Source organism: Onychostruthus taczanowskii, unplaced genomic scaffold (assembly GCF_017590055.1).
Source record: "Onychostruthus taczanowskii isolate IOZ18803 unplaced genomic scaffold, ASM1759005v1 scaffold13, whole genome shotgun sequence".
Classification (NCBI taxonomy): Eukaryota; Metazoa; Chordata; class Aves; order Passeriformes; family Passeridae; genus Onychostruthus; species Onychostruthus taczanowskii.
In genome coordinates this window covers 8,888,753-8,904,604 of record NW_024498462.1, presented here as the reverse complement: position 1 = coordinate 8,904,604, position 15,852 = coordinate 8,888,753, and the positions used below count along the sequence as shown (strand labels likewise).

General features: G+C 45.2%; 1 protein-coding gene across 1 annotated transcript in view; it reads left to right on the top strand.

Annotated features, from left to right (window-relative positions):
- Positions 1-15,852, top strand: part of GPC3 (glypican 3) — a 138,425-nt gene that overhangs the window by 66,410 nt on the left and 56,163 nt on the right. The window lies entirely within an intron of this gene.

Here is a 15,852-nt window from a genome sequence, read left to right as displayed (position 1 = left end):
AAATCCTGCTGCTCTGTTTGAACACCAAGGACAAACGTACTGTGATACTATGGTGCTTGTTCTGCAGAGGAGATTTTTCTTGAGACACAACTGAGATGCTCTGTGTGGGGAGGGTAGAGTTGGAGATGGGGCAAAGGTGTAGGAGTGTTGTAATAGTTTGCTTAAAACCAAAGGTGATTAAAATCTGACACTGTTTCCCTGTTATCTGCTTGTTCCTGCCATTTTTGACTCCTGTTTACAAAAGAGCTGTGTTTATGTAGGTCACTGTACTACTTGCACTGTAACTCTTATCTTTTTTGGGGGGTACCATGGAAATAGATCAGCTTATGGGCTCCGAGCTGAGTGGCTCGGAGCCAGCAGCACTCTGTGCTGTTCTCTGTGCTGGCTCTGCTCAGCCACCACCTTGTGCAGGCTGTGACACATTGTGATGGCACTCGGGTGGTTTCCCACCCCGGGAAGTTTGGCTCCCATGGAGCAAGCTTTCTCCACTGCTTGGAAGGGGTTTAGGGACCAAATTACACTGAGCTGGATTGCTCTCATCTTGCAGTGACCAGGAGGAGTCTGTGCTGGGCTGGTGTTGGGCAGATGGGCCCAGGCAGGACTTGTGGGCAGCATGTTAAGCTCCAGGATGCAGTGCAGGACATTGGTTTTTAACCTGCCTGAGTCTCTTTCTGCAGAAAATCACTGTTTCACAGCAGCCAAGCACTGCTTGTGCAGGGAGGCTGCAGTGATGATCAGGAGCAGCAGCTCTGCTGCCACAGAGCCAGGGGAAGTTCTCCCATCAGCCAGAACCATCAGTCAACCTTCTCTGGAACACCAAAGGAGCAGAGATGTAACTGTAGGTTTACCTTGAGTTCAGGTGAGATGGAGAATTCATGTTGCAGTTGATAATGAGAGAAAACCTAGCTCAGCTCTAAGCCCAGTTGGCATTTCCAGGGCAGTAAGAAACAAAACTGACTTCTTCATGTAGATGGATCCTGTTTAATCTCAAGTTCAACTGTGAGCAAAAGCATCCAACATCAGTGAACACACCATGCAGTGAACAAACATGACTGTCTCTTATATGACTGAATATTGACACCTTGTTCTGCCCACAGAGAATGAGTTTGTGGCAGGACAAGTAGATGGAGCACCTCTAAAGTCAACACAAAGCAGTAGAGCTACAATCTGCCCATCCTCTGCCAAACCAGGACATAAATTGACTTCCTTTACCATAAAAATTACTGGGCATTACAAAACCATTCAGTGCTTTTGCACTTGGTAAAGCTGTTGAAATTCATTTGTGCCATATGTAGCTAGGTACTTACTTAACCATAACTCCTCTTGATTATTTAATACTTCAGTGATTCGTTTCTTTGCTCTAGAGACATTTCTGCATTATTGCAATGAAGGAGAAAAAAATCCAAGCCAAGCAAGCCAGTTGCCTGGCAATTGTCACCAAAAAAGAATGGCCACTGGGTTTTTGAAGTTTGTTTTTAAATCACTGATGTTGCTCAGCTAAGGGTTTTATGTCAGACCTGAGCCCAGAGCAACTTTTTTTTTTTTCCTACAAGTGAGGATATGAGCTGTTCAGTGGAGAAATAAGGCAATAATGGAAGCATACAGTATTGTAGAGGGTCTAAGAACTGAGCTGCATCAGGACCTGGGGTCATCTGGGGTAAATATCTTTGTAAGATATCACTTTGTAAATGATAGAATACAACTTTTTTTATTTAGCTGTGCTATGATGAAAGTTTCTCTGTTAAACTTATCAGCACATATTGAGTTTCAAAGAATATACCTGGAAGCAAACAGTTATATTTACTGTAATTCTGTAAATATGATTGTTTTTAGACACTGTAGCCATACTGAAGTATGAAATGCCACAGGGGTTTTCTTTCAAAATGTGGGTTTTTACACTTGCCCTGGCTTCTCATATTAATCTCTTTTATTACTGACCTTGGCCACCACTGCTTCTGTAGGCAAAGTACAGCTCACCTGCATGGTATTAACAATAATGACAGGTTATTTAATTGTCATTAAAATCCTCTGGAATTATGGAAAACTCATCATCCATACCCACAGTGATTATACCATGAATAAGAACACTACTGCCCTTGCCTGTCCTTTGGGCTTCTTTGATTTTTCCCAGCATTGGTGGCATTTCTGCAGCAGTGGTTTTCCCTCCTGGTATTTGAGATCCTCAGGCATGTTACCTGACTGAGCATCTTTTCTCCAGGTGGTTGTTCCTTTTTGCCCTTTGCCACCCCCCAGGCTGTGAACATTCACCCAGACCTGGCTGCAGAGGGCTCATGAACCTGAGCTCCAGAGGTGCTGCAGAGCCTCCAGGTGGGTTCTGAGGAGCTCTGCAGTCCCCAAGAGGAGGAAGTCATGCTGCTGTAAACCTGCTTTTGGAAACTGTGTCTCCAGGCATGCATTTAAATGGGAGCCTGTGTGTTGTTCCAGGTCTGCAAACAGCAGTGGAGAACAGTGAATTCAGTAATGTGGCAGTAAACAGTTCCCATCCCAGGCCTTGCTTTAGTAGCTAATTTGTCAGCTGTGGTGTGTGTTAGGGCTTTATTATTTCTGCAATTTGTCTGCTTAAAAACTTCACCCCTAAAACCTGCTATTAAAATACTTTATCAAGGAGGCTGGCACTCAGGGCACACAGGGAAAAAAATTGCTGTCTAGGCCTACATCTATATTAATTTTCTAATCTCCTACCTTTTCCCTGGTTGAAAATCTGCCTAGTATGTCCACCTCTTGTAGATATTTTAATCATTAATGTAGGGAAGAATGATTTTAGTCAGTCTCTTTGTGCTTTTTACCATAAACCAAGACAACTGGGAGAGATGCAGTACAAATAAGCTTAATAAAATATTCAACCCGGCACCTCCAAAAGTTAATGCTTTCTCTCTTATTGGAATTAAAAGGGAGACAGTCAGGGGGGTCTTACATAGGTAAAAGCTGATCTCCTCTGAGGTTAGAATGATGGAGTGGTTTAGGTTGGAAGGGACTTTGAAGATCATTTTGTCCTGACCCCCCTGCCATGGGCAGGGACACCTTCCACTATCCCAGGTTGCCCCAAGCCCCATCCAGCCTGGACTTGCAAATTGCCAGGGATGAGACAGCCTCAGGTTCTCTGTGCCTGTGCCTCACCACCCTCACAGTCAAGAATTTCTTCCTAATATCCAATCTAAACCTCTGTCAGTCAAAGCCCTTCCTCCTTGTCCTGTCCCTCCATGCCCTTGTAGAAGTCCCACTCCAGCTCTCCTGGAGCCCCATCAGGCCCTGGAAGGTGCAGTGAGGTCTCCTGGCAGCTTTCTCCTCTCCAGGCTGAGCAGCCCTGACTCTCTCAGCCTGTGTCCATAGCAGAGATGCTCCAGACATCTGATCACCTTCACTCCAACAGCTCCATTTCCTTATGGAAATGGTCCTTTTCCTATCTTGGGGGGCCTTGGAGCTGGAGGAGATGCTCCAGGGGGGGTCTCACTAGAGTGGAGCAGAGGGCCAGAATCCCCTCCCTCACCCTGCCTGCCCCGTTTTGGATGCAGCCCAGCCCTGTGCTCCCCTTGCAGTCATTTGTGCAGCTCTGCCTGCAGAGCACTGCCTAGAAAGGGAAGAGCAGGGAGCTCATCAAAGCCGTTTTTTTTTTCCACTCAGAACTGATGACTGAGTTTCTAGAAAATCCTAATAAATTGCAAAATCAACCAGAGCTTTGTTCAACCACTTGCATTTGTCAGAAGGAGGGAAGCAGAAAGGAGCCAGTGCTATATGGGAGCAGCATGCAATTCCCAGTGTGCTTGTCCTGTGAGCAGATCCCTGCTGCTTTACTTTCCTGCAAACACCTTTAAAATACTCTTTAGGTCTGGGTTAACTAGGTTATACAGAGTGCTGCTGGGGTGCTGTGGAGGTGATGCCATTGTGCAGGCTGGTTTGATGTTATCCCAAAACTGAAGTGCTCATCTCACCTGGCTCAGGGTGCTTGGTGTGAGCCCAGCTCTGATGGCCTTGGGAAGCCTCAGAGGCAGGAAAACTTGCTTCCCTAGATTTTTAGGGAATCCTGGCAGGGAGTACATGAGTGTATTGTAAAGATAATGGGGCTTTGGTTAATTGTAGCACCACAGAAACATTGCTGCAGTGTGTGCTCAGAACAGCAGTTCCAACAGATACACAGGGCTGAAAATCAAGAATAGGCGAATAAAGGGACTTTTGGCACCCAGGGATGAAAGTATCACCCATTGCCATACACTGAGATTTAGTACATTTGCCAGCACAGTGATGCCAGGCTGGTTTTCCCCAAAAACTGCCCAGGAGCTGCTTTTGGGGCCATCTCACCTGGTGGGTGACTTGCTGGAAGCTGCTTTGCTCAGCAGCTTGCCCTGGCAGGGAGCTCTGGTGAGTTTTCCTATCTGCTAATGGATTTTTCTGTCTGTACTGGAGCTGGCAAGAGCTTTGTGGGGAAAGCTTTGAAATTACAGCGCTGTTTGCGAAGTCCTTCCCTCTGAGACACTGAGATCGGTTTCTTTGTACTTTTAATGTGGGTTGCTTTTTGTTGGCATCTCTCCTGAGAGAGTCAGCTGGATGTACAGCCTCTGTATTTTCAAGTTCTTTATTGGCAAAGTTTAATCCTCAGGCTATTTTCTAATACTCTCTGGTAGCTGGCTCCATTTTTCACTTAAAGCTGGAAATACAGGAGAAGTGTTGGTTTTCAGTGATCTCAGACCCCCTCAGAACTATCCCAAGGTGTGTGTATTGTGTATTTTGTTATCCATTTTGTGATAGGCAGTGTAAGGTGCCTGATAAGTGTGTTAAAGCAAGCATCTGTTCCCCCTGCAGGATGAAAATAAACCTTATTTTGAGGGCAGTATCAGCAGCATTCCCATTCCTGTGAAAAGGCCTTGGGAGTACTATGATTAGTTGTCTGAAGAGGTTTCAGGTAGTAAAGATTTTCTGACATTTGGGGTAGCATATGGCAAAGCACTGAATTTCAAGGTGTTGATTTTGAGCTAGAAAGCCCCAAGTTGGTGGCTTGGCTGGTACTGAAAGATTAAGGGCAAAAGTTATTAATGCTTGCACTTTTGTAAACCAGTATCAACAATTTTGATCCAGCTATTTTGGCACACTGCTGCAGGACTTAAATCTCTGCTTTAGTATTCAAATATGCAGTAGCAAATCAGGGGCCTGCATCTCATGCTTGGGAGGGACTTTGGCATGAATGCTCTTGACCATCACTTGCCTCTCTAGGGGAGTGAGACTCAGAGGTTATTGTGAAAAGCCTAGTGAAAGCTTTTCCTCTTGTCTGGCCCGGGGAGGGAGACCATTGGTGTCACAATTAATTAATTAATTCACTGCTAGCACAGAATTTTGCCTGTGAGGATGCAGGCAGTCTTTGGTCAGGGTTGTCCTTTCCCAGTGTGGGCAGAGTTGGCATGCTGGTGTGCCCTCCTGCTTGCCCTGGTGGCATGGCAAGGCTTTGAGTCAACTTGTCACTGAATTGGGTCTGGGTGAAGCAGACTGAGTGTGTGGGGCTCTGCAGAGCTGCTGGGTGGAAGCAGTGGCCAGTGATGCTCAAACCTGTCCCTGCAAAGGCAGAGGAGGTGGCACTGAACATCAGCAGAGGTTTAATTTAAAAATAGCATTTGATTTTGCTTCTATTTGTAAATTTTTATATTATACTCTTCTTTTTTGTTCTCCCTTTGTCCTTTAAACTGGATGTGCTCTGGCCTCTGAGATGTGCCATTTCAAGGGAATTTGCAGTGAGGCCTTTATTTTAAATAAAAAGTAGAAGGGGGCTGCTGACAGTGCCCCTTCCTCCTTGCATGCACACACGGCAGCACGTGGAGCATCCTTTGACAGAGTGTTTGATGTCCAACCCAGCTTTGCACTGAAGACCACAGGAATCTGTTTGTTGACTTCAGTTTTGAGACAGATCACTTGGCTGGTGGCAAGTTCATCCCCACTACTCTGCAGCTCAAAAAGAGCTTTTTAAGGCTGCTGCATTTTATGGGTGGGAGTATCATAGAGCACCCACTGAGCCTGGCTGATCTCTCCGATCACATTGGCTGCATTGCAAGTGAGATGCACACGGGTTTGTGTGTGAGGGATGTCTTGCATCTTTTCCAAGCTGAAGTCAGAACAAGCCTAAAGACCTCATGCAGATTAATTACTGGTTCTGTGTGGCTGTCTGTGTGTACTGTGCCTTGGTGTGTTCCTTGTTTTAGTGGAGGAGCTAATTTGTTGTTTTGCAACTGGCTCCCGAGTGTTTAAATAGATATTTGGTTCTGAGATCCCTGGCATCAGTACAAAGAGCTCCCAGAGTTAGTGGGGCAGGATACAGTCTTAACAGCTGGAAATGAGGGTACACAGCTTTGCAATGTTTTGCAGATTTCTTCACTGCACAGAACAGCTTCTTCTTTTTTTTTTTTTTAATCTCTTCTTTTTCCTGGCTCCCATCACAGCTGGCTTGGACAGCTGGACCTGGGATGCTTTGGGATGTAGGAGAGGAGGGAGCTGGTGGTCATGCCATGCAAAGCATTGAGGGAGAGGATATATGGGCTGCCTGTTCCTTCATCTCTGAGCTTCAAGCTTTAAAATTTCAGGCTAATTAATTTTTTAATAAATTGTTATGGTCAAGGACATAATGGGAGATCTTGAAATAGATTGGATTTAAGCAGGAAAAACCTGAGTTTCATTCTGAACCAAAGATGACCACTTCAGAAAGTTCCCTCCGGTGTCTTGAGGGTTCATCTGCATCAAAAATTGTGAGAGAGGTGCTGCCCAGGGAGGATCTGCCCCTCTGAATGGGGAGGGTTGGGGCACAGCCCTTTCACTGTGTTTGCAAATGAGCTTTGCAGCTGGACTTCCTTCCGAGTTAAACCAGCCTCATGCTGACATTTAGATTTGGTTAACCTGAAGGATGCTACAGGCTGGTACATGACAGAAACAGGAGCCTGTTCGGGGTGGGCTGATCCCCCTGGCTTCTGAGGAGCCTGCAGAGGAGTGATATCCATGGCATGACCTGTCTTTATCCCCATTTAACTCAGTCCCTCCAGACATGCCATTGCCCTGTCCACTTACTGTGGAATGGTGGAGCTGCCTGTGGAATTCTCTGTTAAAACTGCCCACACATCTTTCTTTTACCAGGGAGACTAAACCCCCGAGCCTCAGCCCTGCAGACACGGCTCCCTGCTCGCTGCCCGGATTGCCGCAGCCTCCTGCAACCCCTATTAACATAGATGCTTTATTAGCAAAATACATTCTGGCCCATTTCCTTTCCTGAAGATTTTTATCCTTGCTTAGACCCGCAACACCAGAGTTGTGCTCACCAATATCCATCTCCCTGTGCTTTTCACGCTAAACCCTCTTTTGGCCTCATTATCCGTGACTGCAGTTTCCACTCAGGCCTCGGCCCGGGGTCATTCACCGGGCATCCTTCATCTTAACTGCGCTGAGTTTACTTCCAGTGACAGTAACCCCCGTGAGTGTTGCTGCCTTAAAACCAGAGCTATCTCTCCCATTAGCAATGCTGATGAATGAGCCAAGAACAAACCAGAAACTTAAAAGCGACCCTCTGCAAAGCAGGAATGGTGCCCAGAGCTGCCCGGGCGGAGCAGCGGTGTTTTGTTTTGTGCAGCAGAGGATGAGGGGCTGGGTTGCAATGAGTGGTTTGCTTCATTGTGAATTCTCTGCCTGTGTGTGGTGCTGTGAATTATATCATTTTTGCATCTTATTGTAAAGTGGCTTTGAGGTACCAGGCATGAAAGATGCTAAATACGTTTTGCTGGGGAAAAGAATTTCTACAAACAATTGAGGCAGATTTTTCATCCAGCTGCTGCAGCTGTGCACCCCTCATTGCTGGGTCCTCACTGCCCTGTCAGGCTACTGCAAAAAGAACTGGTGGCCTTTTCCATCCCTACCTGTTGTGTTGCCCCTCTAATGAGCCCCCGAGGGCACGGAGCCTGCTTTCAGTGGGTGAAGTTTGCTTCTAACTGCATTATCTTCCAAAGATTTGTTTAAGCAAGAGCAGACTGGCTGCAGAAAGCTGTGCTGATAGCCTACAGCTACTTGTGCAGAGTTATTTCTGTTTAAAAATAAAATGAAAATAAAAAGCTAGGCAGCTGTTGGCAAATTTTGCAATTCTTTTTGCAGGTGTATCTTCCTAACCTAATCAATTTTCACACCCAGTTCTCTTCCATGCTGCTGGCAAAGGTTGAGACGATGCTCTGAGCTAGTGACCTGGAGAGATCCAGCTGGAGAGCTGGGTGGTTACTGAGGATAACTTGGGAGTGACTGATGTGCTCTAAGTTATGTCTTTCTGAAGCTTATTAACTCCTGGATTGCACATATTGATCTGTATCACTGCACAAATAAAACTCTGCTCTCCAGAGAGCAGAGCGCAGGTATTTCTGGAGATACCCGGCTGCCTGTGCTGGTATCTCAGTCATCATCCTGTGTCTCCTCCCTGAGGGACGGCCCAAAAGCCATGGAGCAGAGGGCACTGAGGGCAGTGAGGCTGCAGGAGGGGATGCTGGGGTGGCTCTGATGAGCAAAATGTCACCGTGAGCTCCCTGCAGATGGGCTCAAAAGGGTTTGCCCAGCAGAGGCTAAAAAACATCCAGGAAGGTCATCTCTGAGCCTTGCTTCATGCAATTCCCACTGTTTGGAGCCAGAAGGAAATGTAATAACTCTCTACCTTTAGATTTTGGTGTAAGATGTTTATCTTTCTCATGAGTTGGGGAAATTCCCAGCTTGCAGCTTGCAAGGTGAGTGGAAAGTAATGACAATAAACAAAAATTCATTACATGTGTTTAGTCAATTTTTCCCCCATCTAGTGATTCTCCTACCTCATTTTGGAATTGTTGTATATCAATGTATTGGAATTCACTTCTCATAATCAAATACTAGTCCTCTGATGCTGTTAATAAAGGTGTTGTGATAAAGTTGGATTAATTTAATTTCTGTCTGCAAAAGCCTATTGTTGAATGAGTCCCTTTAATACATTAATCAGACATACAGCACTGTAACAAGGTTAAAAGTGCACACCGATTTCCATTATAAAGATATTCTCAATCAGGCAGAAACGAATCTAATGTTGTAAGTCATTCTGTAATTCAATTGTTCTAACCACAGTACATGTAAAAACAAGATGTCTTCCAACAAAGTCTCAAAAAAGCCCTGCAGATATTTATATCTTTATAGGAAAGAATGATTTACATTTTCAATAAGCCTTATTTGTCTTTGGGAAAAAATTTAATTCCTTTATTGAGCAAAAATCTAATGGGAGTCTTTTTACCTTGTTTGCCATGTTTTGGGTATATTATCTTGCTGCTGACCTGTAATTGGATTAGTTTAGGTCTGACTGTCAGGGAGAAGAAATTGCTATGGATCTGGTAGCTTCAAAACTAAGAAAAAAGCAACAGATGAAGTTAAAAAGAAAAAGAAAGAAAAAAGAACATAGGGCTCTCTCAAGCCTTTTGTTGGCCTTGAATGGATTAATTTTACCAGCAGCTAATCTCTGCTGCATGGAGGTATTTTTACCATTTTCCCTTAATGATAATTTTTATGTTTCTCTTTTAGACTTTCACTGGGGAGGTCCATGGCATGGCCATGGGGAAAGCCTCCTGCCCCCCTTGCCAGGAGCTGCATAAGGAGTGAGGTTGTTCTGAGCTTTGCTAGAAAACAAATGCTGGTAGTTTTTCTGCTGAAGAGATTCAGCAACTTCACTGCTGAAATGATTTGGAGAGTTTAGGTGGCTCCAGCCTTGTTGTCTTAGCAGAGACTGGGCTTTGGAAAGAGAATGGTGGATGGAGGGAGAAAATAGCTGCTGCTGGGGGGATTATTTCTATCTGAAGGTTGAAGTAAATAGGGTGATGGTAAGGGATGGTGAGGGGGGAGGAATGGGGGGTCCAAACCCTTTGGGGTAGGAAGGGTTTCCATTCACCATGGGAAGGGAGAAGGGCATTTTACAACAAAAAGTACTTAGAGGTGTAAAAAACCTTTGGGATGGTTTCAGTACGAGCATTTATTGAAATATAAATCTGAAAAGCTGTGTGTACCTGTGAGCATGGCCTGTGCAGGCTGCAAAACAAGCATTGCTTTTTACCTGTTTGTTTTGATATCACCAGTTACAGCAGATTTAGTGGTAAGCCCCATGTGCTCTATTTTAAATAAATATTACACTTGCTATTGGATTGCTGAGAGAGAGAGAGAACTAATTAAGGAGATGGGATATCATCTGTAAATTTTTCTTCCCTGAGATTTTATGAGCAGTAATTTGAAAAGAGCCATATTAAAGTCATTCAGGAACAAGTTAATGCTGCGTTTCTGAGAATATTGCCCTTCTACTCAAAGATTATATTAAAGAATAAACAGTGTACAGTAGCTAATTGCTAGCTGACACATTATAATGGCTTTATACTTCCAAAATTGAATCGGTCTGGTTTAAGGGAAAAAAAAGGAGAAAAGTAATGCAGTAACTTTTTAATTATTTAACGAAGTATTTCTCAAAGAATAATTGAATCTGGGCTCATGGCTGCAGGGGGGAAGAGAGGCTGGTAGGTATTGACCACATTTGCAACCCAGCTGCCACGGCTGCTGTTAAATACCCTGTTACAGGCTCTGACTCTGGCTTGTGTTCCAGACTGATGGCAGGTATCTGTTTTTCCTCTCTGAATTAGGCTGCTAGGAGTTTATTTCTCTGGGATTGTTTCTTTCTGTAGTGCCGTAGGCACAAACATGGTGCAGCATTAAAACCCACAGAAATCTGCCAAGGAAACCGATTAACCCATGGAAGGAAAATAACAAGCACGTGGCGATTGCCTGGAGCTGTTGTGCTGCCTGGCTTTGCCCAGTGAGGGTTTTTTTAAGGTCTTGGTAAAAACTGGTGATCCCTCAAGCCAATTCCTTGTTTCCCAGTCTGTTGTGATGGGGTAGATTTAATTGCCTGCAATAGGAGGGTCTTCTAGGCACCCATAGTAGCAATTGTGTGTTAGAGCATGCACAGAATGCAGTTGTATAATTCAACTGTATTTATTAGCATCCTTAGTCTTCTAGGCACCCATAGTAGCAATTGTGTGTTAGAGCATGCACAGAAATGCAGTTGTATAACTCAACTGGATTTATTAGCATCCTTAACAGAATTGGGCTCTGCTGCCTTGAGTCCTAATTTTCTGTCAGGTTAGATGATTCAGTGCTAATGTTGAAATCAGCTGTTTGAATTTGGAGCATCTTCAGCTTCCTCAGGGAATCAGTCCCAGGGGCAGAGCAGCAGCCTGGGGTCAGGAGCAGCCGTGTCCCCACCTCTGCTGTGCTGCCTCATCAGCCACGAAGCACCCTGGGGGCCAGGAGATGGACTCTGAGCACTGCCACCTTCTGCTCCTGAACCTGGCTTTAGTCAGTCTGACATGTTCGGGATATGTCTGGATTTTGCTCCATCTTCCCTTTTGCTCTGCTGTAACCTTCCAGGCAAGGCTGACTTCTCCTTCCAAGAATAAAGTCTTGGTTTGGTTGTCTAAGAAATATCAGATTGCGCAGATCTAAGTTGAAACCATAATGGTGCATTAGTATGCTGCAGGGCCCTGTTCCAGGAAATGTCTGCACATAGGAAAACTGCTTAAGTGTGTGTGCCAAAAATTAAGCAAATGCTTTTTTCTTGATTCTCCCAGTTGGTTGGCTGGGTTGGGTCTGAGCCCTGGCTGGGGCTACAGCCGCCCGCCCTGCGGTTTGCTGCTCAGCTCCAACCATCCAAACTGAAATACCAAATTCTGTGTTAAATACGGAATTAACAAAATGCTGGCGAGAAAGGCTGACTTGAGAAGTTGTGCCTTAATTATATGTCATGGATTATAAAGACAGAAGGAACAACTGTGATCATTTAGTCCGACTTCCTCTCTACCTATAAATAACAATAAACAGGCTTTTGCTGAAACACAAAGCTGCTTTCTTTGGTGGATTAAACACTCCGCCAGAGAGAAAAAACATCTTGTTTGCATTATTTTATGTAGGTTTGAAAGGGCTCGACTCAAGCTGAGGTCACGTTTCCTTTGAGAGAAAGGGCATCCTGTGCTGGGGGAAGCTGGGTCAGTGCAAGGGTTGGGATGTGGTGGGATGCTGTGGAGGTGCCAAGGGAACTGCAGCACTTGTGTGGTACATTGGCCATCACATCCTCCTGGGAACAGGGTGCCGTGTCCTACCAGGAGCAGTGATTGGAGCTGCAGTGGTTGTCTCTTTCCCCAGTTTAAGGTATGTGAACCCTGGCACAGCACAGGGATGTGCCAGTGGAAATCCTGCAGCTTCAGCAATTGGCAGCAAGGATTGAAACCCATAAAAAGTCTCTTGTGCTCCCCACTCCCCTCACCCTTATGCAGTCTCTGGGGTAGAGTGATGGTGTAGCTGTGCCATGTGTCAGACCTGCCAGCTGCTGTGTCACCTCTGTCACATCCACACACGTGGCTCTGTGTGGAGCCCATCCTGCTCCTTCCCTGAGAACCAGTCCCGACGCCAGTCCTCTCTTGGCCCTGTGTTTTTGCTGTGACAATGACCCTCTGCAAAGCATTTTGTGATCCTCTATATGAAGGATGGCAGTTGGGATTCAGGACTAGATGATCTTTAAGGTCCCTTCCAACCCAAACCATTCTAGGAAAAATTAAGTTACATTTACTTTGAAAAATGCCTCCTTAGTGCCTCTGTGGTTCTGTAGAAGTTTGAAGGAGCTGGTCTTCAAACCAGGTGGTGATGGCCTTCAGCACAACCTGGTCTGGTGGCTGCAGGGGTCCCTGGGCATTTGTAGCCCATGTTTGCAGTATGTGTTGGGCGTCACCCTGGGCACTGGTGTGACAGGCACTCTGTTATTTTAAGCATTAGTGTTTGTGTGCATTTTACACATTATAGCATTGCATTATTTAAGGGTGATGCATTATTAAACATTCTCCTCAGCACGGAGAGTAGGTCACTTCCTCTGATTCCTGTCTCTGCATGAGTGAGTTAGGATGCTGTCTCTTATGTAATCCTTGCAGTCTGAATAATGGAGATCGTAATACTATAGAGCTGATTAATAACATTCAGTACTCCATTAATGAGGAATTTTGTTGGAGTGTTCATTGAAGACATCTGTGTTACCATACTCAGTTAGTTCTTTCTGCTTGAGTGCCTGGAACCAGAAGAACAATCATTACTTAGTTAATAATGATGTGTTTCCTAAGATAAAGGCTTGTAAATTCATTTTTATGCCCATAATCACATTTTTCTGCTGCGAGAAGAGTGGGGGAGCTGGGAATTGTCTCTTTCCCATCTTCCTGACAAAATGTATCTAATGATTAGAAGCATATAATAAGAGTGTTTGTCCTAGCCAAATGTTTCTCCACTCCTGTTAATCGGCGTTCGTTTGAGAGCACGGCGCCGTTTGTGGAAGGCGATGCAATCACTGGGGCAGTGTGGCAGATTTAAATCAGTAATAAAAGCCCTGGGGAAATTAACAAGACAAAACATTAACCACAGACTAAACATTAACATATATTAGCATTTTTATTACACCTGTAGAAATGGTAAATGTGCTTGGTTACTACTATTAAAAAGTTTATGCTCTATCCCACATCATCGCAATGTATATTTTCGGTTTAAGCCCTTTAGAATTTAATTAAGCGGAATTCTGTAGCAGCACTTGAGTAATAGACTTCAGGTTCACTTTTATGGTGACTTTGAAGATAAACAGGGCACAAATGCGATCTTTATAATGCTAATAAGACTTGTGATGTGTAGTGGAGCAGGTTGTTGAAAAGAGTTGGGGAAGAGGCACCAATTGAAGCTGCTGCCTTACTGAGGCTTTCAGGCTCACTGGTCAAACTGGGTTCCATCACTGGAGGATGCTCGGGGTTGGGCATCAGTTGGTTCCTCCAAAGGCAGCATGTCTGTGGTCTCTTGATGTTCTGTGCATTCTGTAGCAAACCACCCTTTCAGAAGCCGTGTTCAAATCAATTATAATAGCTAATCTCTTTTCAGTTTAATGTGTGGCTTCTCCCAAAGGAAACTCACGAATAAGTATAAAATGACTTATGTGAACTCCAGAGAGCAAAAGAGATTGGAGGAGAAAATCTACAAAAATGAGGCCATCCCCTTGAGGGGAAAAAAATACTGTGTCTTCCTGGAGAATGAATCTATAAGCAGAAGAATTCATAGAAAAGACAAATGGAAACTCCATGTAAAGTTTAAGCAAAGGTCAAATACAGCAAACTCTCCTTTAGAGCAGAGTGGAGCTCCTGGGCTGAATGAGAAGTGGCAGGTATCCAGCAGTGTCTAATGCAATCCCTTCTTGTCCAAGGAGAAGCTGATTAGCTACTTTTTTTGTCTTTTTTTTTTTTTTCTTCTAAATCATCTAAAAATTACCTTTAAAATGTTCTTACTCTTAAAAGCAAAGTTCAGATTGGCACTGAGGATCCCGGTGTGCTGCTTTCCAATCCTTTCACCCTGGATTTCCTTGCTGATGTGCAAGATAAGATGTTTTTGCCCAGTGTGGCCACGCTGCTCGTGCCTTGGCAGCAGAGCAGGTTCATCAGGAGCCTCAGTGGTGTCAGGGGTGCCATCCTGCCATAGCCAGGCTGGAGGTGCCCTCCATCAGCTGTGATGCTTTGCACAGAGCCTGCTACTGTGGTCACTATTTCTTTGATGATTAACCCCAGCTATCCCGCCGTGGGCTGGCAGGTACCCACGCGGATCAGCGCTGTGCTTTACACCCATGCATCAGCTCAGCTGGCAGTGAATCTGGTCCCTGCAGTCCTCAGGCACCTCTTACCTCTTAAATTAATGGGGCAGCCTTAAAGTGGGCTGACTCCATTAGCCGTGTCCCTGTGCTCCTCTCAAACCGATGTTCCCTCTGAAGCTGAGCCAGTACAGGCGTGCAGCCCCGCGGGTTTGGAGCCAGCTGCTGGCCCTGGCCCTGCCCAGCCCGGCTCTGGTACCTCCCTGTGGCTGCAGCAGAGGAGTGGATGCTCCCAAAGTGTTCCCTTCGTGGCCTGGGTCACACTCCTCATGGAGGAGGCTAATTAAATAGGGTAATTAGTGAGTTTGTTAATGAGCTGGGGCAGGGTAGTTTTGCTTGGGCTGTAAAAGTGTTGGTGCCTTTGGGGGTTTGTAAAAGCTCAGGGCTTTGGGAAGGTTTTTCTTGCCTGGTGTCCCCTTGCAGCAGTTTTTCAGATAAAGTCCAGCTCCTGTTGTCTAAAAAGCACTCTGGCATTTGATTTACTTAGTCATTTTTTTGTGGCTTAATGTGTCAAACTTCAGCCTATTCTGAATTAAGGCAGAGCTCTTGCACTGACTGTACTATAGATAAGGGCTGGTGTATATTTACAGTCCCCCTGGTAGTGTGGAGAGCCCAAGGAGAAGAGCCAGTGGTTCTGTTCTGTCAATTTGCTTTGAATTTCACATTTTTATCTGTGTGTTGGAAGGAAACCACTTGTTAAACACTGTTGCTTGATACAAGTTTGGCAACTGGATTAGAGATGCTCCCTTCCTTTTGCTCTCCCTCTTGCAGACACACCACACTGTCCTTGCTCCTGCCAGAGCAAGCAATACGTGGAGAGCTGAATCATCACACTTGTTTCTCCTCAAGGTCTGAGCTAGTATCTGTCCTTTCCCTGACTGCCCTATAGTGGCATTTTTCTTTTCTTTTTGGAGCCTGCTTTAAAATGGCAATGGTTAGGAAGAGACTGGGAAGCTGTGTTCATGTGTTCCTGAGCCTGCAGTGTGGACTCAAAAAGAGGGAAAGATTGAAACAGGATTTCTGAGCTGTTGTCCTAGGACTCCTTGTGGCCCAGCAGCCTTTGGCAGATGGTTTGTGAAATCCTTCCCTCCCCCAAAAAGCATACACGATGCCGCCCC